The sequence below is a fragment of the Rhinatrema bivittatum genome, chromosome 2 (genome assembly GCF_901001135.1).
Source record: "Rhinatrema bivittatum chromosome 2, aRhiBiv1.1, whole genome shotgun sequence".
NCBI lineage: Eukaryota > Metazoa > Chordata > Amphibia > Gymnophiona > Rhinatrematidae > Rhinatrema > Rhinatrema bivittatum.
Window position 1 is genome coordinate 713,925,295 of NC_042616.1, and position 22,233 is coordinate 713,947,527.

General features: G+C 41.8%; 1 long non-coding RNA gene across 1 annotated transcript in view; it reads left to right on the forward strand.

The window, feature by feature from the left end:
* Positions 1–454: 454 nt before the first annotated feature.
* LOC115085574 overlaps positions 455–22,233 on the forward strand; it is a 38,493-nt gene continuing 16,714 nt past the window's right edge. Inside the window, exon 1 of the long non-coding RNA XR_003854898.1 lies at positions 455–692. This is a non-coding gene — a long non-coding RNA (uncharacterized LOC115085574). The remainder of the gene's footprint in view (positions 693–22,233) is intronic.

Below are 22,233 nucleotides of genomic sequence, written 5' to 3' on the forward strand. Positions count from 1 at the left end.
GGAATTATAAAAATTAACACGGTACACATGAATATTCAAGCTATAACCAACATATGCTTTTAGCTCACATTAGTGATACCGGACACCAGTGTACATTGCAATAACATAGTTCTCTGTTTGGTGATTGGGTTTTTTACACCTTGTCAACCTTTTCAATGTGGTATAAACTAGAGGTTTTCAGGCCTGGGCTTCCATCCCCTGTACCCCAATGTTTTTTTTCCCTTGCCACCCTGTGAAGGAGTGAGGCTTTCGCACCAGCCCAGCAAACTGCCAGAGGAAAACAGGAGAAGCTGTCAACCCTGGGTAGTATCAGGCAGCACTAGTTTAAGAAATAACTTAAAGGAATCCTGGGGCGGAGGCAAAGGGGGTATCTCTGTGGAGGGAGGAACCAGCTAATCGGATAGGTCCTCCCCAGCCAAGAGGGACACCTTGGATCGTCCAGTGGCAAGGAAAGGGCCGGTCCCACCGGGAGGAATCAGGACGAGAGCCAGAAGGGCCCACCCAGGGAAGGGAGGAGCTACCAGGTGCACCGGAAGATGAAGAGGAGGAGATGGAGTTCATTCCAGCAGGAGAGAGCCAGGAGGAGGAAGGAGACAAGCCCACCCTTCGGAGAAGGAAGTTAGTGACGAGGCTATGGAAACTGAGTGAGCCAAGGGACTTATAAAGTGGAAAAGAAAAGAAATTGCATTCAGGTACAGCACACTTTGGAGCAAGAAAGGTGTCTGCGGGAGGTTGTGGGAGAGCTGACCTCAGTTAAAGAATTTGTTTGGGGGTAGTCAAGCCCTACCACAAATGGGAGGTGTTTAAAACTGCTCAGCTTAGCTTTTTGTGTTTGTAGCTTTGCAAACCTATGTACTGAGCAGTGCTATAATCCAAAAGAAAAAAACGATTTCATTCCTTGGAAGAAGACTATGATTAACTGTAAGGGGTTTTTTTTTGTGTTTGTTGCTTTGCAAACCCGTGTGCTGAGCAGAGCTATGGTGTAAAGAGAAGAGAGAAAAAAATACACACACCCCCAAGCAACGGCTTCACTCCTTGTGGAGGAAGACCTACCAGTAGGCAGGCGCTGAAAGAAAGTTTACCTCATTTGCAAGAAGGGAGAAACCCTGTCCACTGCTCCAAGGAGAAGGATTGGGCACTCCCTGTCTTATCCGAGCTGCTTGTGGATAAAGAGTGTTTGGTTTTTTTAGCCTCGCACAGAGGCGCACGGACTTTCATACACCTTTCCCTTCAAGTTTTGTCAAAGAGAGCCCTGAAACCCTGCAGGGCGGGGCAAGAGGCGGAAGTCCCAGCCATGTTCCAGTGTATCGGGGGTGTTGGGCGGCAGCGGATCTTCACACACCCTCAGTGCTAATATACGAAGCCACCCCCATCCCAACCGACCCTCCCCAATCTCCCCCCCCCCCCCCTCCTTATACCTGAAAGACCCTGCTGGGAATAAGGGACCCACTTCCTCACTCCCGGTGCTTCCATCATGTGACAGGGACAAGGCCTGTTCGGTGCCATTGTGGAATATGGTGCTGACCAGGCCTGTGGCTAGGAGGTGCCCCAGATCCTGAAGAAGACCATGGATGCCTTCTTTAAGGTAATGGGGTATGGGAGGGCGGTCCGGGAGAGGGACCACTATACTAATAACTTTTTTTTAAAGCTTGGGGGTAATGTGAGTGCTCATAGACCCTCAGTCTCAGAAAAACACTTTTTGACACATCACACAAGAAGTAATTATTCCTATTCTCCTACATTTTTAATTTTTAATCATAGGCAGCCTTTAACAAATGACATTTGTGGTACAACCTTGTAGTTGTTTATCTAGACAATTGGATGTTGTAAGCTAGATAAAATTGTGAAAAGATCTGGAGCACAAAGTCATAGAAACGTATCTAGAACAATGAGAAGATAGGTTGACATTCCATCTAAAGTTATAAAAATCATTCTTAGAACAGACAAGGCTGCTAATTTATTTATTTATTTATTTGTAGAGTTTTATATACCGTTATTCGGTAGAGCCATCATAACGGTTTACAAAATATGCAATTATCATACAAAATGGAATTATCATACAATCAAATGCCACAAAATTCCAAGAAAACATTTGCATAATAGATGAGGATTAATTAACTTGGGGAATAAGAGTAAATTACTATACAGCCATTCAGATTATTAGTTTATATTATAATAGAAAGCCAATCATAGAAATGTTGACAATTATGTAACCTAGCTTAGTGGTTGGAAATATACAACAATGCTTCATTATCAGTAGAGAGGGAGTTTATGCTGGTGCCTTGTGTGCCTAAGATTTATATTATTTTATAGCATTTAATAAAAAAATGTTTCTCTACTGCTAGTGGTTTTAAGCATTATTATTTCAATGAACCACAACAGAGGTCTGGGGGGAAACACTATACTACCAACAGTGGTTTTTATGAGTTGGGGGTTGTGGAGAAGGGGTGAGGCCACAAGAACCTGGCAAGTACCCAAACGCTAAGAAGATCCCATGTTACTGATGCCAGTAATAGCAGAGGCCATTCCCTAAGTCAACTTGATTAATAGCAGTTAATGGACTTCACAAACTTATCCAAACCTTTTTTAAACCCAGTTACACTAACTGCACTAACCACATCCTCTGACAAGAAATTCCAGAGCTCAATTGTGCGTTGAGTGAAAAAAGAATTTTCTCCAATTAGTCTTAAATGTGCTACTTGCTAACTTCATGGAGTGCCCCCTAGTCCTTCTATTATCTAAAAGTGTAAATAACCAATTCACATCTACTAGTTCAAGAGCTCTCATTATTTTAAAGACCTCTATCATATCCCCCTTCAGCCGTCTCTTATCCAAGATGAACAGCCCTAACCTCTTGTGCCTTTCCTCATAGAGGAGCTGTTCCATCCCCTTTATCATTTTGGTTGCCCTTCTCTGTACCTTCTCCATCGCAACTATATATTTTTTGAGATGCGGCGACCAGAATTGTACACAGTATTCAAGGTGTGGTCTCACCATGGAGCGATACAGAGGCATGATGACATTTTCCGTTTTGTTAACCATTCCCTTCTTAATAATTCCTAACATTCTGTTTGCTTGTTTGACTGCTGCAGCACACTTAGCCAACGGTTTCTAAGTATTATCCACTATGATACCTACATCTTTTTCCTGGGTGGTAGCTCCTAATATGGAACCTAACATTGTGTTTCTACAGCAAGGGCTATTTTTCCCTATATGCAACACCTTGCACTTGTCCACATTAAATTTCATCTGCCATTTCGATGCCCAATCTTCAAGTCTTGCAAGGTCCTCCTGCAATGTATCACAATCCGCTTGTGATTTAACTACTCTGAATAATTTTGTATCATCTGCAAATTTGATAACCTCACTTGTCATATTCCTTTACAGATCATTTATAAATATATTGAAAAACACCAGTCCAAGTACAGATCCCTGATCTGTTTATCCTTTCCCACTGAGAAAATTGACCATTTAATCCTACTCCCTAATTCATGTCTTTTAACCAGTTTGTAATCCACAAAAGGACAACAACTCCTATCCTATGACTTTTTAGTTTTTTTAGAAGTCTCTCATGAGAGTCTTTGCAAATGCCTTCTGAAAATCCAAATACACTACATCTACCAGTTCACTTTTATCCACATGTTTATTAACCCCTTTAAAAAATGAAGCAGCTTTGTGAGGCAAGACTTTCCTTGGGAAAATCCATGTTGACTGTGTTCCATTAAACCATGTCTTTCTATATGCTCTGTGATTTTAATCTTTAGAATAGTTTCCACTATTTTTCCTGGCACTGAAGTCAAGCTCACTGATCTATAGTTTCCTGGATTCTTCCTGGATCCCTTTTTAAATATTGTCCACAATCCAGTCTTCAGGTACAATGAATGATTTTAATGATAGGTTACACATTTTAATTAATAGATCTGAAATTTCATTTTTTAGTTCCTTCAGAACCCTAGGATGCATACCAGCTGTCCAGGTGATTTTCTACTCTTTAGTTTGTCAATTATCTACTACATCTTCCAGAATCACAGTGATTTGGTTCAGTACATCTGACTTATCACCCTTGAAAAACATCTCTAAAACTGGTATCTTCCCAACATCCTCATTAGTAAACATAGAAGCAAAGAATGTATTTAGTCTTTCTGCAAATCACAAGCAGATTGTGATAAATTGCAGGAAGACCTTGTGAAGCTGGAAAATTGGGGATCAAAATGGCATATGAAATTTAATGTAGACAAGTGCAAGGTGATACATATAGGGAAAAATAACCCATGCTATAGTTACACAATGTTAGGTTCCATATTAGGTGCTACTACCCAAGAAAGAGATCTAGGCGTCATAGTGGATAACACATTGAAATTGTCGGTTCAGTGTGCTGCAGCAGTCAAAAAAAGCAAACAGAATGTTGGGAATTATTAGAAAGGGAATGGTGAATAAAATGGAAAATGTCATAATGCCTCTGTATCGCTCCATGGTGAGACCACACCTTGAATACTGTGTACAATTCTGGTCGCCGCATCTCAAAAAAGATATAATTGCGATGGAAAAGGTACAGAGAAGGGTGACCAAAATGATAAAGGGAATGGAACAGCTCCCCTATGAGGAAAGACTAAAGAGGTTAGGACTTTTCAGCTTGGAGAAGAGACGACTGAGGGGGAATATGATAGAGGTGTTTAAAATCATGAGAGGTCTAGAACAGGTAGATGTGAATCAGTTTTTTACTCTTTCGGATAATAGAAAGACTAGGGGGCACTCCATGAAATTAGCATGTGGCACATTTAATCTAATCGGAGAAAGTTCTTTTTCACTCAACGCACAATTAAACTCTGGAATTTGTTGCCAGAAGATGTGGTTAGTGCAGTTAATATAGCTGTGTTTAAAATAGGATTGGATAAGTTCTTGGAGAAGAAGTCCATTACCTGCTATTAATTAAGTTGACTCAGATAATAACCACCACTATTACTAGCAACAGTAACATGGAATAGACTTAGTTTTTGGGTACTTGCCAGGTTCTTATGGCCTGGATTGGCCACTGTTGGAAACAGGATGCTGGGCTTGATGGACCCTTGGTCTGACCCAGTATGGCATGTTCTTATGTTCTTAAGAGCCCCTTTAACCCCTTGGTCATCTAACAGTCCAATCTGACTCCCTCACAGGTTTCTTGCTTTGAATATATTTTTTTAAGTTTTTATTATGAGTTTTTGCCTCTACGACCAACTTCAGTTCAAATTCTCTCTTTGCCTGTCTTATCAATGTTTTACACTTAACTTGACAATGCTTATGCTTTTTCCTATTTTCTTCCAATTTTTGAAGGATTTTTTTTGGCTAAAATAGCCTCTTTCACCTCCCCTTTTAACCATGCCGGTAATCGTTTTGCCTTCCTTCCACCTTTCTTAATGCGTGGAATACATCTGGACTGCGTGTCTAGGATTGTATTTTTAAACAATATCCATGCCTGTTGAACAGTTTTAACCTTTGCAGCTGCACCTTTCAGTTTTTTTTCTAACTATTTTCCTTATTTTATCAAAGTTTCCCTTTTGAAAATTTAGTATTGGAGCTGTAGATTTACTTATACAGCTTAGTTAGCTGGGTAGCTCTCGGACAGTTTTTTTGACTGTCTATAGTTAGATGAATAAACATATCCAGCTAACTCTTACATAGCTGACTATTTTGGGCAAGTTAATTGGATAAGTCTATCTGGCTAACTTGCTCAGCTGGTAGTGGATAGTAACTGATTATTGGCCTTTCTCTTTATGAGCTGCCATATTTTGTGGTTCTCAGCTTGAGGTTTATATTTTGTGATAATTAATTTGTTTTTCCTTATGTATTTTTTTTCTTTTTGAAATCTCTTATAATGTTTGTGTGACCTTGCATATTTTTATAACATTTAATAAAGATAAACCTTTTAAAAACCCTATCACAGACCCTCACAGCCATCTATTGATAATATATCGCCCAGAACTACTCGTCCAAAAAACCCAATATTTACTTTTTGGGGTCTGCCATCCAGTGCTGGTGCCGGCCATCCAGTGATGGCACCGCTGCCATCCAGTGATAGCGCCGGCCATCCAGTGCTCCCTCCATGTGACAGGGGCCGGCCAATGGCACGGATACCCTGTCACATGGTAAGGGCAAAGGGCCATCAGTGCCATTTTGATTAGTGGCAGCCGACAGGCCGAGAGCGGGAGATCGCTTCCAGGACCCCCACTGGACCACCAGGTACCTGTAAAATTTTTTGGGGGGGTCAGGAGGGTGGGGGAAGCTAAGGGATTAGTTTTAAAGGGTCAGGGTGGGTTTAGGGGTTATTTTTGTGTGCCGTTTTTCCCGTCCTCCCCCAAAACGATAAGAGAACCCCCATGAACAATTTTGTGGGGTTTTCCTATCGGTTTCGGGGAGCCCCCGATTTCTGACGATTTTTAAAATATCATACGATATTTTCAATCGTCAGAAGCCTGGTTCACATTCCTATTACATAATTATGTGGAAAAATACAGTCTCCGACTGCATCAGAGGCAATCTTATACTGTCCAAATGTAGTCTTAAACAGCACTTTCAATGAGACTATGGGATTGTTAAACCACAGTTGCTCTACCTTCCGCATTATCCTTCTAAGAAGTACCAGTTTTTGAGAATACCATGGTACATGTGGCCAAACCTTTTTAATACTAACAAATTTTAATGGAGTAATTTTGTCCAATATTTCATAGAGATGCATATTAAGAAACTCAAACAATGACAGAGCATCCACTGTTTTATTAGACCATTCTAATAACTTCCATTGTGTATCACAGGCTGAACTATTAATGGCATTTCTAATTACTAGTTCTGAATACATTACTTTAGATTGAATAATCTTGGGCAATGAAAGGCTAGTACAAATGAAAAACTGGTCCAACCAAGGGAAACATTTGGAGATGTGATGCTATTATAAACTAAATATGATTCAGAAACAAATATTAAATCAAGAATGTGTCCTGCGTTATGAGTAGGTGCCTGAACAAGTTGAGAGACTTGAAACTAAAAATGCTGAAAGAAACTCTGCCACATACCAAAGTGATCTTCATCTATGTGAACATTAAAATTACCTGTATTGATGATATCCTTAAAATGTAGATACAAAGTAACAAGGTCTTCGGCGAGCATAAGAATTTTCTCAGTAGTGGCACAAGAAGGGTTATATATATTATGGGTGAATTTTAAAAGAGCTATGTGCACCAAAACTGGGAGATATGTTTGGGTATCAGCCTGGCGTGCACCACGCCAATTTTAATAGGTGCCTGGGTACACTCGTATCTCCCGATATGTGAATAAACATTTTTTTCATAAAAGGGATGAGATGTGGACGTGGTCTGGGTGGAGCATGGGCTTCCAGGAAATATGAGTGAAACCAGTGTGTAAGAATTTAAGCACACCAGTATGCTGAGGCCCCTATCCATGCAAATTTACTTCTGCTGTGACAGCATGTAAGTCGGGAAACAAAAAAAACTAGGCTAGTCAGTGGGGTTGTAAAGGTTGGGGCTAATAGGGTAAAAGGAAGGGAAGTTAGCTAGGGAGTTTAGGAAGTTCTCTCCTTTACCAGAGCGAACTGAGAATGAACTGGGGAAACAGGTAATTGAATCAGCGTGCGTATCTGCTCAACCCCCCCCCACACACACACACACTTACAAGATTGAGGTGGCATTTGCATGCACATGCGCATCAATATGGAATCATGCACACATGTACGAGCGTATAGCCAATTTTATAACAGGCGTGTGTATACATGCATATGTTATAAAATCACCGTGTCCATGTATGCGAGCCGGCAAATGAACGGACATGTGCACACGCGAGTGGGTCTTAAAATTCACCTTTGAGTTTGTACCCTAAGAACCAGGACCTCACTTTCTTTAATGGAGGCAAAAGTTAGATGCTCAAGGATCATGTCTTCCCTATGAAAAATTAACACTTCTCCATCTTCTTACCCATCCTTAGCTGATGATAAGAAAACCCAGGTGGGCACAATTGAATTACTATGTTTTGGTCTTAGTTATTCACAAATTGCCCAAATGATAATCTAACAGTAACACAGAAAGCAACTTCCAATTATTCTTTGCAGAACAGGCATTAATACAGCCTATCATGATCATGTCATGAGACAATACATTGATATTTGAGAATTTGAGATAGCATGAGAAGATGGATAAACAAGAGTACATTCCCATTTAGGACTCAGTTTAGCCTTCCTAGAAAAGCCACTTGAGTATCTCCCTTTCCCTAAGACAACTTAAATGAACATGATTTCAGTAGATCATGACAGATACTGACTGAGGGTTAAACAATAAAATAAAGTTCATATCCTCACAAAAACAGGCACATTAATGGATACACAAAATGTATGTATTTTATTTATTTATTTATTTAAAAACTCTTCTATACCGTCGTTAAGTTAATTCACCATCACAACGGTTCACAGAAAGGCACAAAAAGAAAAACTATAATTGGTATAGATTATAAATTAAACATGTTCCAACATAGAACTGTAACATTTTAATAATAGAAACTATGTGTTGAATAAAGCTTATATGTTGGTTAGGAAGCTGTAAAGCGGTTCAAATCTATGTTAATATGTATTTGGAGATATAAAAGAAAAAACTGATTGCTTGGTGCGTCCTTATCTAGCGACTGTTTGCCTCCTTCTCTTTGTCTTTCAAGAAAGCTTGTTTATAAAGCCATGTTTTCAGATTAGTTTTAAATAGTTTCAAATTTGTCTGCAGCCTTATTTCAAGTGGCATGGAGTTCCATAGGACAGGTCCAGCCAGTGACAGTGCTCTCTCCCTTACTTGAGTGAGGTGTGCTGATTTAACAGAAGGGACAGTTAGTAGGGCCTTATTATCAGATCTCAGGTTTCTGTGTGGTACATGTACGCGCAGAGCTGTGTTAAGCCAGTTGGCTTTTTCATCATGGATTAGTTTATGAATTATACACAGTGCCTTGTATTGTATTCTTTGTTCAATTGGAAGCAGTGTAGTTCAGCAAGTGTTCCTGTGATGGGGTCTCTTTTCTTTTTGCCTGTCAAAATTCTAGCAGCGGAATTTTGCAATATTTGGAGTGGTCTAATAGTAATTTGAGGTAGCCCTAATAGTGGAGAGTTACAGTAGTCTATGCTCGCGAATATCATTGCCTGTAGAACTGTGCAAAAATTGTTCAGCGTTAGTAGGGGTTTTAGTCTTCTAAGGACCATTAGTTTGGCATAACCTTCTTTTAATTTCTGTAAGATGTGTTTCATGTTTAGCTCAGGGTCCATTATTACCCCTAGATTCCGTACTTTTATTGCTATTGTAGGTTGTATAGGGTGTACATTTTTTTGTTCTAGGTGTAAGAATTCAGTTTTATCAATGTTTATTATGAGTTCCATTTGATTTAGGAGCTGCTTGATTATTTCAAGATACATATTGGCTAGTTTCATTGTTTCTTCAATAGTGTTTACGATGGGTAACAGTAGTTGTATGTCATCTGCATATATGCAATGTATGATTCCAAGTCCTGCGAGTAGGTGACATACTGGGAGGAGGTAAATGTTGAAGAGAGTTGCGGACAGGGTGATCCCTGTGGGACTCCTGTTTGTAGTTTGACTTTGTCTGATAGTGTGTTTTTGATTTGTACTTGGAAACATCTATTGCTTAAGTATGACTCAAACCAGTTTATTGTTTTGTTATTGAGTCCTATTTCTTTTAGTCTATTGATTAGTATTTTGTGGTTTACAGTGTCAAAAGCTGCAGAGAGATCTAACAGCACCAGAATGTAATGTGTTCTTATATCAAAGCCTCTTAAGATATTGTCTGATAGGGCTAGTAGTAGTGTCTCAGTACTGTAATGTTTGCGGAATCCATGTTGTGCAGGATATAATATGTTATTACTTTCTAAGTGGTTTGATAATTGTTTTTGGACTGTTTTTTCAATTAGTTTGGCTATTAGGGGTAAGTTGGAAACTGGTCTATAGTTACTCAGAGTTAGGGGGTCAAGGTTCTTTTTCTTAATGATTCGTTTGATTATGGCTCCTTTCAGGGTATCTGGCATTGACCCTTCATCTAGGGAAAGGTTGATGATTTTAGTTAGAGTTGGAGCTACTATGTTGGCTAGTTTTTTTAAATTCCATTAAAGGTATGATGTCAATTGAGTGAGGGGCAGGGTTCAGTTTTTTTTATCATGTTTTCAACTTCAATGTGTGATATTTCTTCAAACTCTGACCATATGTTGACGTCCCTTGTGGGCATTTTAATCTTGTGTTTGGTTGTGGTAGGGATTTTTTTTCTTAAGTTTTCAATTTTATCTTTAAAGAATTGAGCTACTTCATTGCATTGTTTCTCTTGTAAGGTCAGATGATTGTTTGTGTTGTCACTGGTGAGGTTTTTAACTATGTTAAATAGGGTTCTAGCATTATTTGCAAACTTTTCTATTTTTGAGCTGAAATATTTCTTTTTAGTTTCAAGGGTTACTTTTTTGTAGTAGGCCAGTTGTTTTCTGTATTTTGTTAAATTCTCGGTTGTTTTGGTTTTTTTCCATTCTTTTTCTTTCTTTCTAAGCATCCGTTCTACTTCTTTGATTTGCTCGTTGTACCATGGATTTTGTACTAAGGGACTCAGTCCTTAGGTGTGGCCCTTTGGGGCAGTCCCTCGAATGACCAAGCCTCCTTCACAGGTGCAGGCAATAATGCCAGAGGAGGAGAAGGTGGGATTAGCGAAAACCACAAGCAGCAGCAGCAGCAACTTCAGTAGGAGAATGTGCTGGCCAGGGATAATTCAGTTGCAGCAAGGAAAAACTAAACCAAGCAACAGCTTCACTTACCCAAGTTGTAAATAAGTGCTACATGAAGTCAATCAACGAAGCAGCTGGTCCTTGACAGCCCCTTTCACAGGCATAAGCAGTGATGTCAGAGAAGGGATTAGGGTTAAACCCCCCCAAGCAGCAGGAGCTGGAGAATGTGCTGGCCAGATATGTTAGTTTCAGCAAGTGGAGACTAAAACAAGCAACAGCTTCACTTGCCCAAGCTGAAATTAAAAGCTACATGCATCAGTCCCAGAACAGATCCCGGAGGCACTCCACTATTTACCTTTTTCCATGGAGAGACATAACCATTCAGTCCTATTCTCTGTATCCTATACTTTATTTCTTTATTTATGTTTAAATATTTATATTCCACTTATCTACTAATCTAAGCAGACAACATCATTACATCCATAAAATAAGAGAAGATTCATAAAAATTGTTATAAAAATAAACAGTATTAAAATTAGGAAAAAAAAGCTGAATTACTTCTGTTATTCTTTTGTTAAAAATATGTCCAGATGGCACAGTAAGAGGCTTATACACCAAAAGCTTTAGTGAGCAATAATGCCTTTTTTTTTTTTGCTTCCTGAAAGTTTTAGAAGACTGCACTTTTCTTAAAACATCGGAAAGGGAATATTAGTTCACAGGGCCAACCACTGAAAACATCCATTCACAAGACTCTGCTACAGGGATCATACACATGTCTAGTAAATTAGGTCAAGTGGATCTAAATGTTTGAGAAGATTTATATAATGTAAGGTGAATTTTAAAAAGTTGCGTGTGTATAAATTAGAACTTATGGGGTAGTTTTTAAAGAAGCGCGCATGGGGTACATTTGTGCGCGCTACCTGGCGTGTACAAATATATACCTGATTTTATAACATGCGCGCGCGGCAGCGTGCGCATGTTATAAAATCCAGAGTTGGCGCACGCAAGGGGGTGCACACTTGTGCACCTTGCGCGTGCCAAATCCTAGGTGAGGCCTCGGAGGGAACTTTTCTTCCGCTCCCCCCACCTTCCCCTCCCTTCCCCTATCTAACTCACCCCCCAGCTCTACCTGAATTCCCCCTACCTTGTTTCACATTTTACGCCTGCCTGTGGCAGGTGTATCTTGCGCGCGCCGGCCGGCTGTCGGCACACCATCCCCCGGCACAGCCGCTGTGCCGGAGGCCTCAGTCCCGCCCCCGGACTGGCGCCACGCGCACGCCCCCGCCCCTTCCTACCCCTTTTTCAAAGCCCTGGGACATACTCGCGTCCCGGGGCTTGTGCGCGCCGCCGAGTCTATGCAAAATAGGCTCAGCGTGCGCAGGAGCAGGTTTTCGGGGTTAAGTGCATAACCCTTTGAAAATCTGCCCCTATGCGTATACAATAGCATATACAAGAGTATATGCTATTTTAGAAACCTCATGATACACACATAAATCAGGGTAGCAAGTAAATTTACATATGTAAAAAAGGGGCAGGCCAGGGGTGTTCCATGAGGGGCCAACATTTACTTGAGTACACTGCTATTTTATAAGCAATTTATACAAGGAAATGTGACACCTTTCTGGCATATATCAGGAGTAGGTGATCATATACAACTTAAAAGTGAAAAAATGACTGGGGGGATTTAGGTGAAATAAGGGGACTTATGGCTGAAGAGCCAGGAAGGTCTTCACAAACTGCAGATGTACTACTTGGCAAACTGGTAGACTAATTAGGAAAACTGGTTATTTCATTGCTGCACAAATGTTAGAAAATCCCCCAACCTCCATGTGTAAAAGCTGATTTACAGGGAGAGGGAGGGTAAACGCGTCTAAATTACGCATGTAAATTCATTTGCACTTCCCGTTAAAACTAGAAGTAAAGATATGCATATTTATCATTCGCACACACTTATCTGGCTAAGTAGCATCTTTTCTGCTACTTAGACGGACAAGTTCTGTCTTATTCGGCTAAGTAGCTGCACTTATCTGGACAAGTTATGACTTATTTGGCTGGGACCGTGTATGAAGCAATAAAAGATTATATGGAAAGGATGGCCTACATTTGTCTGAGGCAGGAAAGAGGATGCTAAGTAAAAAATTCCGATTATACATTAACAGGCATTTAAATTACAAAGTGGGGGGTGACAGGAGTTGGCCAGTGAAATTGGAATGTCGCCACCAAGCAATACAGGAAGTGGGAAGAAAAAGTAACAATATCAATCAGTTAAAAAAGAAACAACAGAAAAGGTGACTAGGAAGAGCAGCTGGAAAGCTATGACCACAAATCCCCGTAGTTTGAGCAATAAAATGCCAGACCTGCAGGCTCATTGCTGCTGTTACGGAGACATGGTTCACTGAGTCTCATGATTGGGATGCAGTCATCCTGGGGTATAACTTGATAAGGAAAAACAGACAGGGCAAAAAACAGGGAGGAGTAGCTCTTTCTGTCAAAAACAATATCCAAGGAACTGAATTGCAAGGGACATGGATTAAAGGAGAAGCATTATGGACCATCCTAAAAAGAGAAGATGGTGCTTCCAGTTTTACTGGTGTGATCTAGAGGCTTCCAACCCAAGCAGATGAACTGGTCAGAGACCTGATCGAGAACATCCAAAAGTTGAGAGAAGGGAGAAGTGATGCTTGTTGGAGATTTTAATCTTCCAGATGTGGATTGGAGCATCCTTTCTGTGGAATCTGCAAAAAGTAGAGAGATAGTGAATGCCCTTCAAGGTGCTCTGCTCAAACAAATGGTAATGGAATCCATGAAGGAGGGTGTGATCCTCAATCTAGTGCTCATAAATGGGGATGATATCTCTGATATTTGGATAGGGGCTCACCTGAGCAGTAGTGATCATCAGACAGTATGGTTTGATATTGCAAATAGGATACAGAGAAGTCACGCCAAGACCCAAGTTTGGAATTTCACAAATACAGACTTTGTCAAAATGGGATGTACCTGGAAGAAGAACTGGAAGACTGGGAGAAAATGGGTGAGGTGGAACAACTGTGGGCCAAATTAAAAGGAGCTGTTATACCCAATGGTCGCAGATGGCTGCCACCACTAATGCTCACCTCTTTCTTTGCTGCCTTGTCATCATTTGGGAAAGTGGTGGTCTCTGCCAGCTACCGACGACCATCCTGGCATTCCCGGGACAGCGTGGGCACTGCCGACCACCATCTTGCCTTTGGGATCACCTAGCCGCACACACGCATACGCGCACAGGCCAGTCTTAAGCATGTCTTGGGGGCGTCCCCTCCAGATGAGGTCTTCACTCTGCTATTGTTAAGCTGGCTGGCCCTGCCTATTGACGAGTTAGCAAGGAGTTCCCTCATTGCTGAATCTGCTTCATTCTTACGGACTTCCTGTTCCAGTTCTGCACTTTGGGGTGAGAGGCTCTGGGTACCCGCTCCTCGGGGGCCCTTCCTTGTCTCTGGCTATCTGCTCCTTGGAGAGCCTTCTGCCTTAGACTGCTGTCTGTTCCTGTTTCCTGGGACCTCTCCTTGAACTACCACTCTATGAGTACCTTGACTCCATGAACCACTGCTATACCAGCCTTATTGTGGGATCCTCTCCGGTGTACCCCATGCCTTGGGCCACTACCATGAAATCTCTAAGTGAGGAACCATTCCGATGTACCCTGTGCTGCAGGCCACTACCACATCACCACTACAAAGAGACTTCTTTGGTGTACCACGCTCTGCGGGCCACTACCGGATCTCCATGTCTGAGGTATTCCCTCTGGGTGTACCCCTCTGCTCCAACCATGTTAATTTCCCTGCACCTCCCGCTCCGTGGGCTGTGCCTTTCTACCTCTCTAATAAAGACTCTATTCCACAGCTGTGTCTGACGTCCGCTGAGACCGCATATCCCGTCAGTGAGGTTCATAGGGCTCCTCCCTGTGGGTGGTACCATCCCTCACCTCAGCCCAGGGCCCACACACCAACAAGTCATAACTGGAGCTATTACATAGGCAACAATTGATTGAAGAATCCAAATGTTACATAGGCAACAATTGATTGAAGAATCTAAATATGTACACCCTGGAGGAAAGGAGGAGCAGAGGTGATATGATACAGACCTTCAGATACTTGAAAGATTTTAATGATCCAAAGATAATGACAAACCTTTTCCATCAGAAAAAAATCAGCAGAACCGGGGGTCACGATTTGAAGCTCCAGGGAGGAAGAAGACCCTTGTCTTGTCAGGAAGTATTTCTTCACGGAGAGGGTGGTGGATGCCTGGAATGCCCTTCTGGAGGAAGTGGTGAAGACCAGAACTGTGAAGGACTTAAAAGGGGCGTGGGATAAACACTGTGGATCCATAAAGTGTAGAGGACGTGAATGAAGAGTGGGTGGCTCGCAGGAATGACGGCTACTACCTGGAGATAATACCCTTATTCAATAAACATACACACGGTTAAAGTGTCTCCAACATCGCTCTAAGCTACAACAGCAAGAGGAAATGTGGAAAAAAGGATTTGCATTCACAAAAAAGCAGGGAGTAGCTTGCTTGTTACGGCGGTTACTACCCCAAACCAAATAAGCCTGATACTTCACTTTCAATGCATATCCAGCATAGTTCTCTGCTTCAATGGCAGGGAAGAATGACTGATACTTCACACATATCCAGCATAGCTCTCTGCTTCAAAGGCAGCGGAGAAAGATTGATACTTCATGCATATCCAGCATAGCTCTCTGCTTCAACGGTGCAGGGGAGAAAGACTGATACTTCACGCATATCCAGCATAGCTCTCTGCTTCAACAGCAGAGGAGAAAGACTGATACTTCACGCATATCCAGCATAACTCTCTGCATCAACGGCAGGGGGAATGAAGAAAAGTGGATCTATATACAGACAACAACCAACAAGGACTGAATTACATAGTCTGGGTAAACAAATAAGCGTGAGCTTATTTGTTTACCCAGACTATGTTATGCTTACCCAGACTATGTTATGCTTACTACGGCGGTTACTACCCCTAACTAATTAAGCTAAATATTTCACTTATATGCAGTTCCAACACTGCTCTCTACATTAATGATGGGGGTGGAAGGGAAAAAGAGCCAAAAGGTTACTAAGAGCCAAGAGTAACAGAAAAGTATGAGAAAAAAAAAAGTGCGAAACTTGCTAGGCAGACTGGATGGGCCGTTTGGTCTTCTTCTGCTGTCATTTCTATGTTTCTATATGTAACAAATCTATACATTAGGAAAGAAAGGAGGAGTAGGAAGAAAAAGAAACCAATATGATTCTTTAAGGAGTTGGCTGAAAAAATGAAGGGAAAAATCCCAGCATTCGAGAAGTATAAAGGATCTCAAAAAAAGGAAGAATATTTGGTAAAAATGAGGCAGACGAAGAAATAAATCAGGAAAGCAAAATGTCAAGTGGAAGAAAGAATTGCCAAAGAGGTAAAGAAAGGAGACAAAACATTTTTCAGATATATCTGAAAAAGAAAGGAGGCCTGAAGTGGCACAGTGAAATTGAAAGGTGACGAGGAGCACTATGTGAAGAAAGATGAAGAAAAAGCGGAAATATTAAGCAAATACTTCAGTTCAGTGTTCAGTAAAGAAGACCCTGGAGAAGGATTGTTACTGGTTGACAAGACTGTAGATGGAGATGGGGTAGATGAAATTCTATTTACAGAAGAGAATGTATGGAAAGAGCTAGGAAAACTAAAAGAGGACAAGACCATAGAGCTGGATGAGGTTCATCCCAGGATACTGAGAGAGATAAGAGATATGCTGGCGGATCCGCTGCATGACCTGTTCAATAGATCCCTGGAAATGGGAGTAGTGCAGAGTTATTGGAGAAGAGCGGTGGGGGTCTCACTTCACAAGAGTGGGTGCAGAGAGGAGGCTGGAAACTACATGCCAGTTAGACTCACCTCGGTGTTGGGAAAATTAATAGATACTGCTGAAGGAAAGGATAGTGAACTATCTACAGTCAGGAGGATTGCTGGACCCGAGGCAGCATGGATTCACCTTGGGAAGGTCCTGTCAGACAAATTTGATTGATTTTTTTGATTGGGTAACTAAAGAATACAATCGAGGAAGAACACTCAATGTGATCTACTTGGATTACAGCAAAGCGTTTGATTCGGTCCCGCATAGGAGGCTTGTGAATACAATGAGAAGCTCTGGAGTGAGTGCCAAGATAGTGGCCTGGATTACAAACTGGTTGACAGATAGAAGTCAGCGTGTAATGGTAATATAACCTACTCTGAAGAGAGAATGGAGTTAAGTGGAGTGCCACAAGGATCGGTGTTGGGACTGGTTCTGTTCAATATTTTTGTAATCAACATTGTGGAAGGGATAGAAGGTAAAGTTTGTTTATTTGCAAATGATACTAAGATCTGCAATAGAGTAGACACACCGTAAGGAGCAGAGAGAACAAGAAATGATTTAAGGAAGCTTGAACAGTGGTCGAAGATTTGGCAGCTGGGATTCAATGCCAAGAAGTGCAGAGTAATGCATCTGGGGTGCGGTAATCCAAAAGACCTGTATGACATGGTGAGGGGTCTCCATGAAATGACTTAGGAAGAGAGATTGAAGAACCTAAATATATATACCCTGGAGGAGAGGAGGTGCAGGGGAGATATGATACAGACCTTCAGATACCTGAAAGGTTTTATGATGCACAATCGACAAACCTTTTCCATTGGAAAGAAATCAGTAGAAGTAGGGGATATGTAATGAAACTCTAGGGAGGATGTCTCAGAAGCAATGTCAGTAAATATTTCTTCACAGAGAGGGTAGTGGATGCCTGAAATGCCATTCTGGAGGAGGTGGTGAAGTGGTGAAGTAAAAAACAGTGAAAAATTTCAAAGGAGCATGGGATAAACACTGTGGATCTTTAAAGGCTAGAGGATAGAAATAAAGAAAAGAGTGCATGGGGATAGCCAACTTGCTAGTAGTTACCCAATCAACTAATAAACCTTTATACTGTTGATGCAACTCCATTATTGTTCTCTGCTTTAACGGCAGGGGGAAAACAGGAAAAGGGGAATTAGATTCAGACAACAACCAATAAGGACATTGATTTTTACAGTCTGGGAAAACAAATTAACATGGCGGTAACTTGCTGATGAGGCTGTTAATACCCTTAACCAATAAGCCTGATACATTTGATGCAACTCCAACATTGCTCTCTGCTTCTAATCCGTCAAGTATCGGGGGGTCCCCGAAAGCGATAGGGAAACGCCACAAAATTTTCTTGTGGTTTTCTTATCGTTTGGGGGGGGGGGGGGGGAGAAAGGGAATTGGACTCATCCAGCAACCAACAAGGGCCCTGACTTTGATAGTCTGGGAAACTAAATATGGGGGTGACCTGTATGGCGTGGCAGATGCTACCATAAGCTTGCTGGGCAGACTGGCTGGACCATTTGGTCCTTTTCTGACATCATTTCTATGTTTTTATGTAACAGCAAGACGCTTAGCCTGATAATTCTGAAAAGTGCTACTTGTCTTTCTAGCAATTGTCAAACTTTCCCAGCTAAGTAAAAGAGCTGGACAAGGCTGGGAAAAAGTGCTACTTAGAAGGCTGTCTTAAACCAGTACATATCTGGCTAAGTCAGGCAGTCTAAAAATACTAGGGGTGTGCATTCGGATTGACCGCATTAGTAAAACGCAACTCATATTTTTTTTTAACTTAAAAAATTGATTTGACATAAACGATCGGATTTCCCACATATCGAACATAGATATGTTCGATATGTGGGAAATCGCGATTGTTGAGCCAAAATAAAAATATAAACCCCCTCACCCTCCTTAATCCCCCCCCCCCTGACTTACCACAACTCCCTGGTGATGGAGCGAGGAGTGAGGATGTCATTTCTGCAATCCTTGGCGAGAAGCATGTGACGTCGGCGGCACGTCGAGTGACGCCGGCGTCACGTGATTCCCGGCGAGTTCGCGCCGGACGGCTCGTTCGGCCCAAAAAGAACTTTTGGCCAGCTTGGGGGGGCCTCCTGACCCCCCCAAGCTGGCCAAAAGTTCTTTTTGGGCCGAACGAGCCGTCCGGCGCGAACTCGCCGGGAATCACGTGACGCCGGCGTCACTCGACGTGCCGCCGACGTCACATGCTTCTCGCCAAGGATTGCAGAAATGGCGTCCTCACTCCTCGCTCCATCACCAGGGAGTTGTGGTAAGTCTGGGGGGGGGATTAAGGAGGGTGAGGGGGTTTAAATTTTTTTTTTGCACATATGTACATATACCCAACTCATTGGATTTTTTTTATGTCCATATTGGCCGCAAGTGGGACCCCCTTTCGGACATAAGAAATATGAACATAAAATTTTGCTCTGCACATCCCTGAAAAATACTACTTAGCCGGCTATGTGCCTATAAGAAAGGCATCACCTGAGTTAAAAGATTCCAAAATACCCCTGTCATGATAAGCAGATTGCTAATACCAACAAAAAACATACTTTGACATATCTGCATGCTAATGCCAGAAGTCTAAAAAGAAAGATGGGCAAGTTAGAATATATAGCACTGAATGAAGAGACAAAAATAACTGGTATCTCAGAGACATGGTAGAAGGAGGATAACCAATGGGACACTGTAGAAGACTAAATGCACAGTAGAATCCTTTTAGGTGGAAATTCCATATGTGATGGGGAAGAGTATAGTGATGTGGGTATACTACCATCCACCTAGCCAAAATGAATAGATGGACAATGAAATGCTAACAAAGATTATGGAAGCTAATAAATTTGGCAGAACAGTAATAATGTGAGTTTTCAATTACCCCAATATTGATTGGCAAATGTAACATCAATACATGCTAGGGAGGAAAAGTTTCTAGATGAAATAAATGACTGCTACATGGAGCAGTTAGTAGGGATGTGCATCGTTTTTCTGATGGATGAAAATATTATACGATATTTTCTAATCTGTCAAGTATCGGGGGGTCCCCGAAAGTGATAGGAAAACCCCACAAAATTTTCTTGTGGTTTTCTTATCGTTTGGGGGGGGGAGAAAGGGCACACAACCCCCCTAAACACACCCCGACCCTTTAAATGTAATTACTTAGAATTCCCCACCCTCCCGACCCCCCCCCCAAAACTTTCCTAAAGTACCTGGTGGTCCAGCGGGGGTCCCGGGAGTGATCTCCCGCTCTCGGGCCCTCGGCTGCCACTAATCAAAATGGCACCCGATGGCCCTTTGCCCTTACCATGTGACAGGAGCTATCGGTGCCATTGGCCGGCCCCTTTCACATGGTAGGAGCAATGGATGGTCATTTACTAAGCATTTTCCCCATAGACATCGAATGGGAGAAAAGCTTTAGTAAATAGGCACCTAACTTTGTATTTGAGGCAACGGAGGATGAAGTGACTTGCCCAAGACCACAAGGGAGTGGCAGTGGGATCTGAAGCATGGCTTTGCTGGTTCGTAGCCTGCTGCTCTAACAACTAGGCTACTCCTCACCTGAAAGTTCTCCCTTTTGCTGTTACAAAGTGTATTTCATGTAGGCAAGTTCAAGACTTCTAGTTGACTTAATATGATGACATGTGGACTGGCAGGATGAAGCCCAAGATGAAGTGACCAGTGTTTCATACAGCACTGAGACCTATGGCTAAGGATGTTTACAAGTAGCATTGAAGAAAGGTCTTCTGGGTAAAACAGCTTATGAATTATCGGGAGGTTTCACAGCTGCTGGACTCCCAGCAATGCCCGCCTTCAATCCCTTTAGCATAGGTTGTAGCTTTCTTTCTTTTTCTCCCTTCCCAATCCTGAACTTTTTTTATTCAGGTCTTCTTACTTTGCTTCCACTTTGCCTTTCACCGGCATTTTATTGAAACGACATCACAAAAGCAATTATTATTTCCAGGTAATGTGTGACATTGTGGACTGAGCAAATGGGGAGGATGAAACCACCGTATATCAAGCGGTAACCCCAGTGTATTCAGAGACTGAGTCAGTGGGACCTGTGCATTTTCTCTGCTACTGCTTGGCGCTGGGCGGCTAATTAAAAATAAAATAATCTATAAAACATAAAATGCATTCTGCTTCTGGTTTTAACGGCATTCCTGACAAGATTTCCCTCAATTCACATTGCACTACAGTTCCAGTGTGGAGAACTTGGGCACAGAGGGGCCAATTTATTAAAGCACACACTACAAATATTTTAGCATGTAGGCACTAAATGTTTCAGCGTGCTTGATAAAATCACTTTTAATATGCCATTCACTAGGATCATGATTTACAGTGCCTATGACAGCTAAAAAAAAAGTGGCTATGTTTTTTTTTATATGCACACTAGTGCACAAAATATGAAAGAGTAATAGCACCATGTTATTTACTGTCTGTACACTATTTTGTGGATGCACAGTGTTACTTTTCTCCCAGTTCCTCCCCCATCTCTCCTAAAATATAGAAAAAAGGGGGCAAGGACGAGGTCTTGTCAATATAGCATGCAGAAAGGGGAAAGCAACTGGACCTAGGCCCGGAAGATTAGAGTGAGGTGAAATAAGTGATTGTCGAACAATTTGGTGTGCCTTGTCTTGTTCTTGTTTCCTCTGCTGTTTCTCTTTCTATAGTTTGTCTTCTGGTGTGCCTGCCTGTTGGTTTCAGTTTGTTTCAAGTTTTGACAGTCTTTGTGTATGTCAAGTTGGATGCCCATGCAGTGCATGGGAATGGTGTCTCAATGCTGGTTTATTATTAGATTTAAAAAAAAAAAAAAAAATCACACTGTAAAACACAGATCCAAGAGAGAAGGAGTATGAGGAATATTTAATAGTCCCAATATTAGTCAAAACCACTGCTTCTTTATTTCTTTATTTGCATAAAGCAAAGCAAAAAACTGTAATCAGTATATAGATATAGATATATCCATTGGAATCAAAGTTTAGATAATAGGCAAACTTAGCACATTTAAGTCTCCCTATAGTCCAGCAAACACTAGAGGATTGGACCTTGCCTAGTCCACTTAAGGGACACTGGCTCAGCTGAGAGAACTGAGGATAGAGGAACTTTGGACTGTGTTATTTTTATAAGAAGATAAATTGGAGAATTTGTGAAGTGGACTTCAGTTATTTTTGGTTGCAGTAAACTTTTGTTGAACATTGCACCAGAGTGTCCAGCATCTTCATTAAGAGTCAGAGGTGCCCTAAAACAAGGACATCCTAAGTGTGAGTACTGTGGAGAAAGAAAAGCTAAAGGAATTGAGAGATCACATGTGTTGGAACCCACTTCTGTGAGTCTAGGACCTTGGGAGTTAAATCCTCCTCCCCACTGGATAGAACCCTAGCACTCCGGGGCCTTCAGTGGACTGAGTTGTTCTTGAAAGGAGAAAGACATAGAGTTGGTGTTATAGTTTGTGGGTTTGATCAGTGCCTGCCACAAATCCCCTTTGGAGGTCTCTGCCCGCCACCCCCTTTGGAGGTCTCTGCCCAGGCTGGAGATCAGTGCCTGGGCAGAGACCTCCAAAGGGGGTGGTGCTAGGCAGACCCAAGGA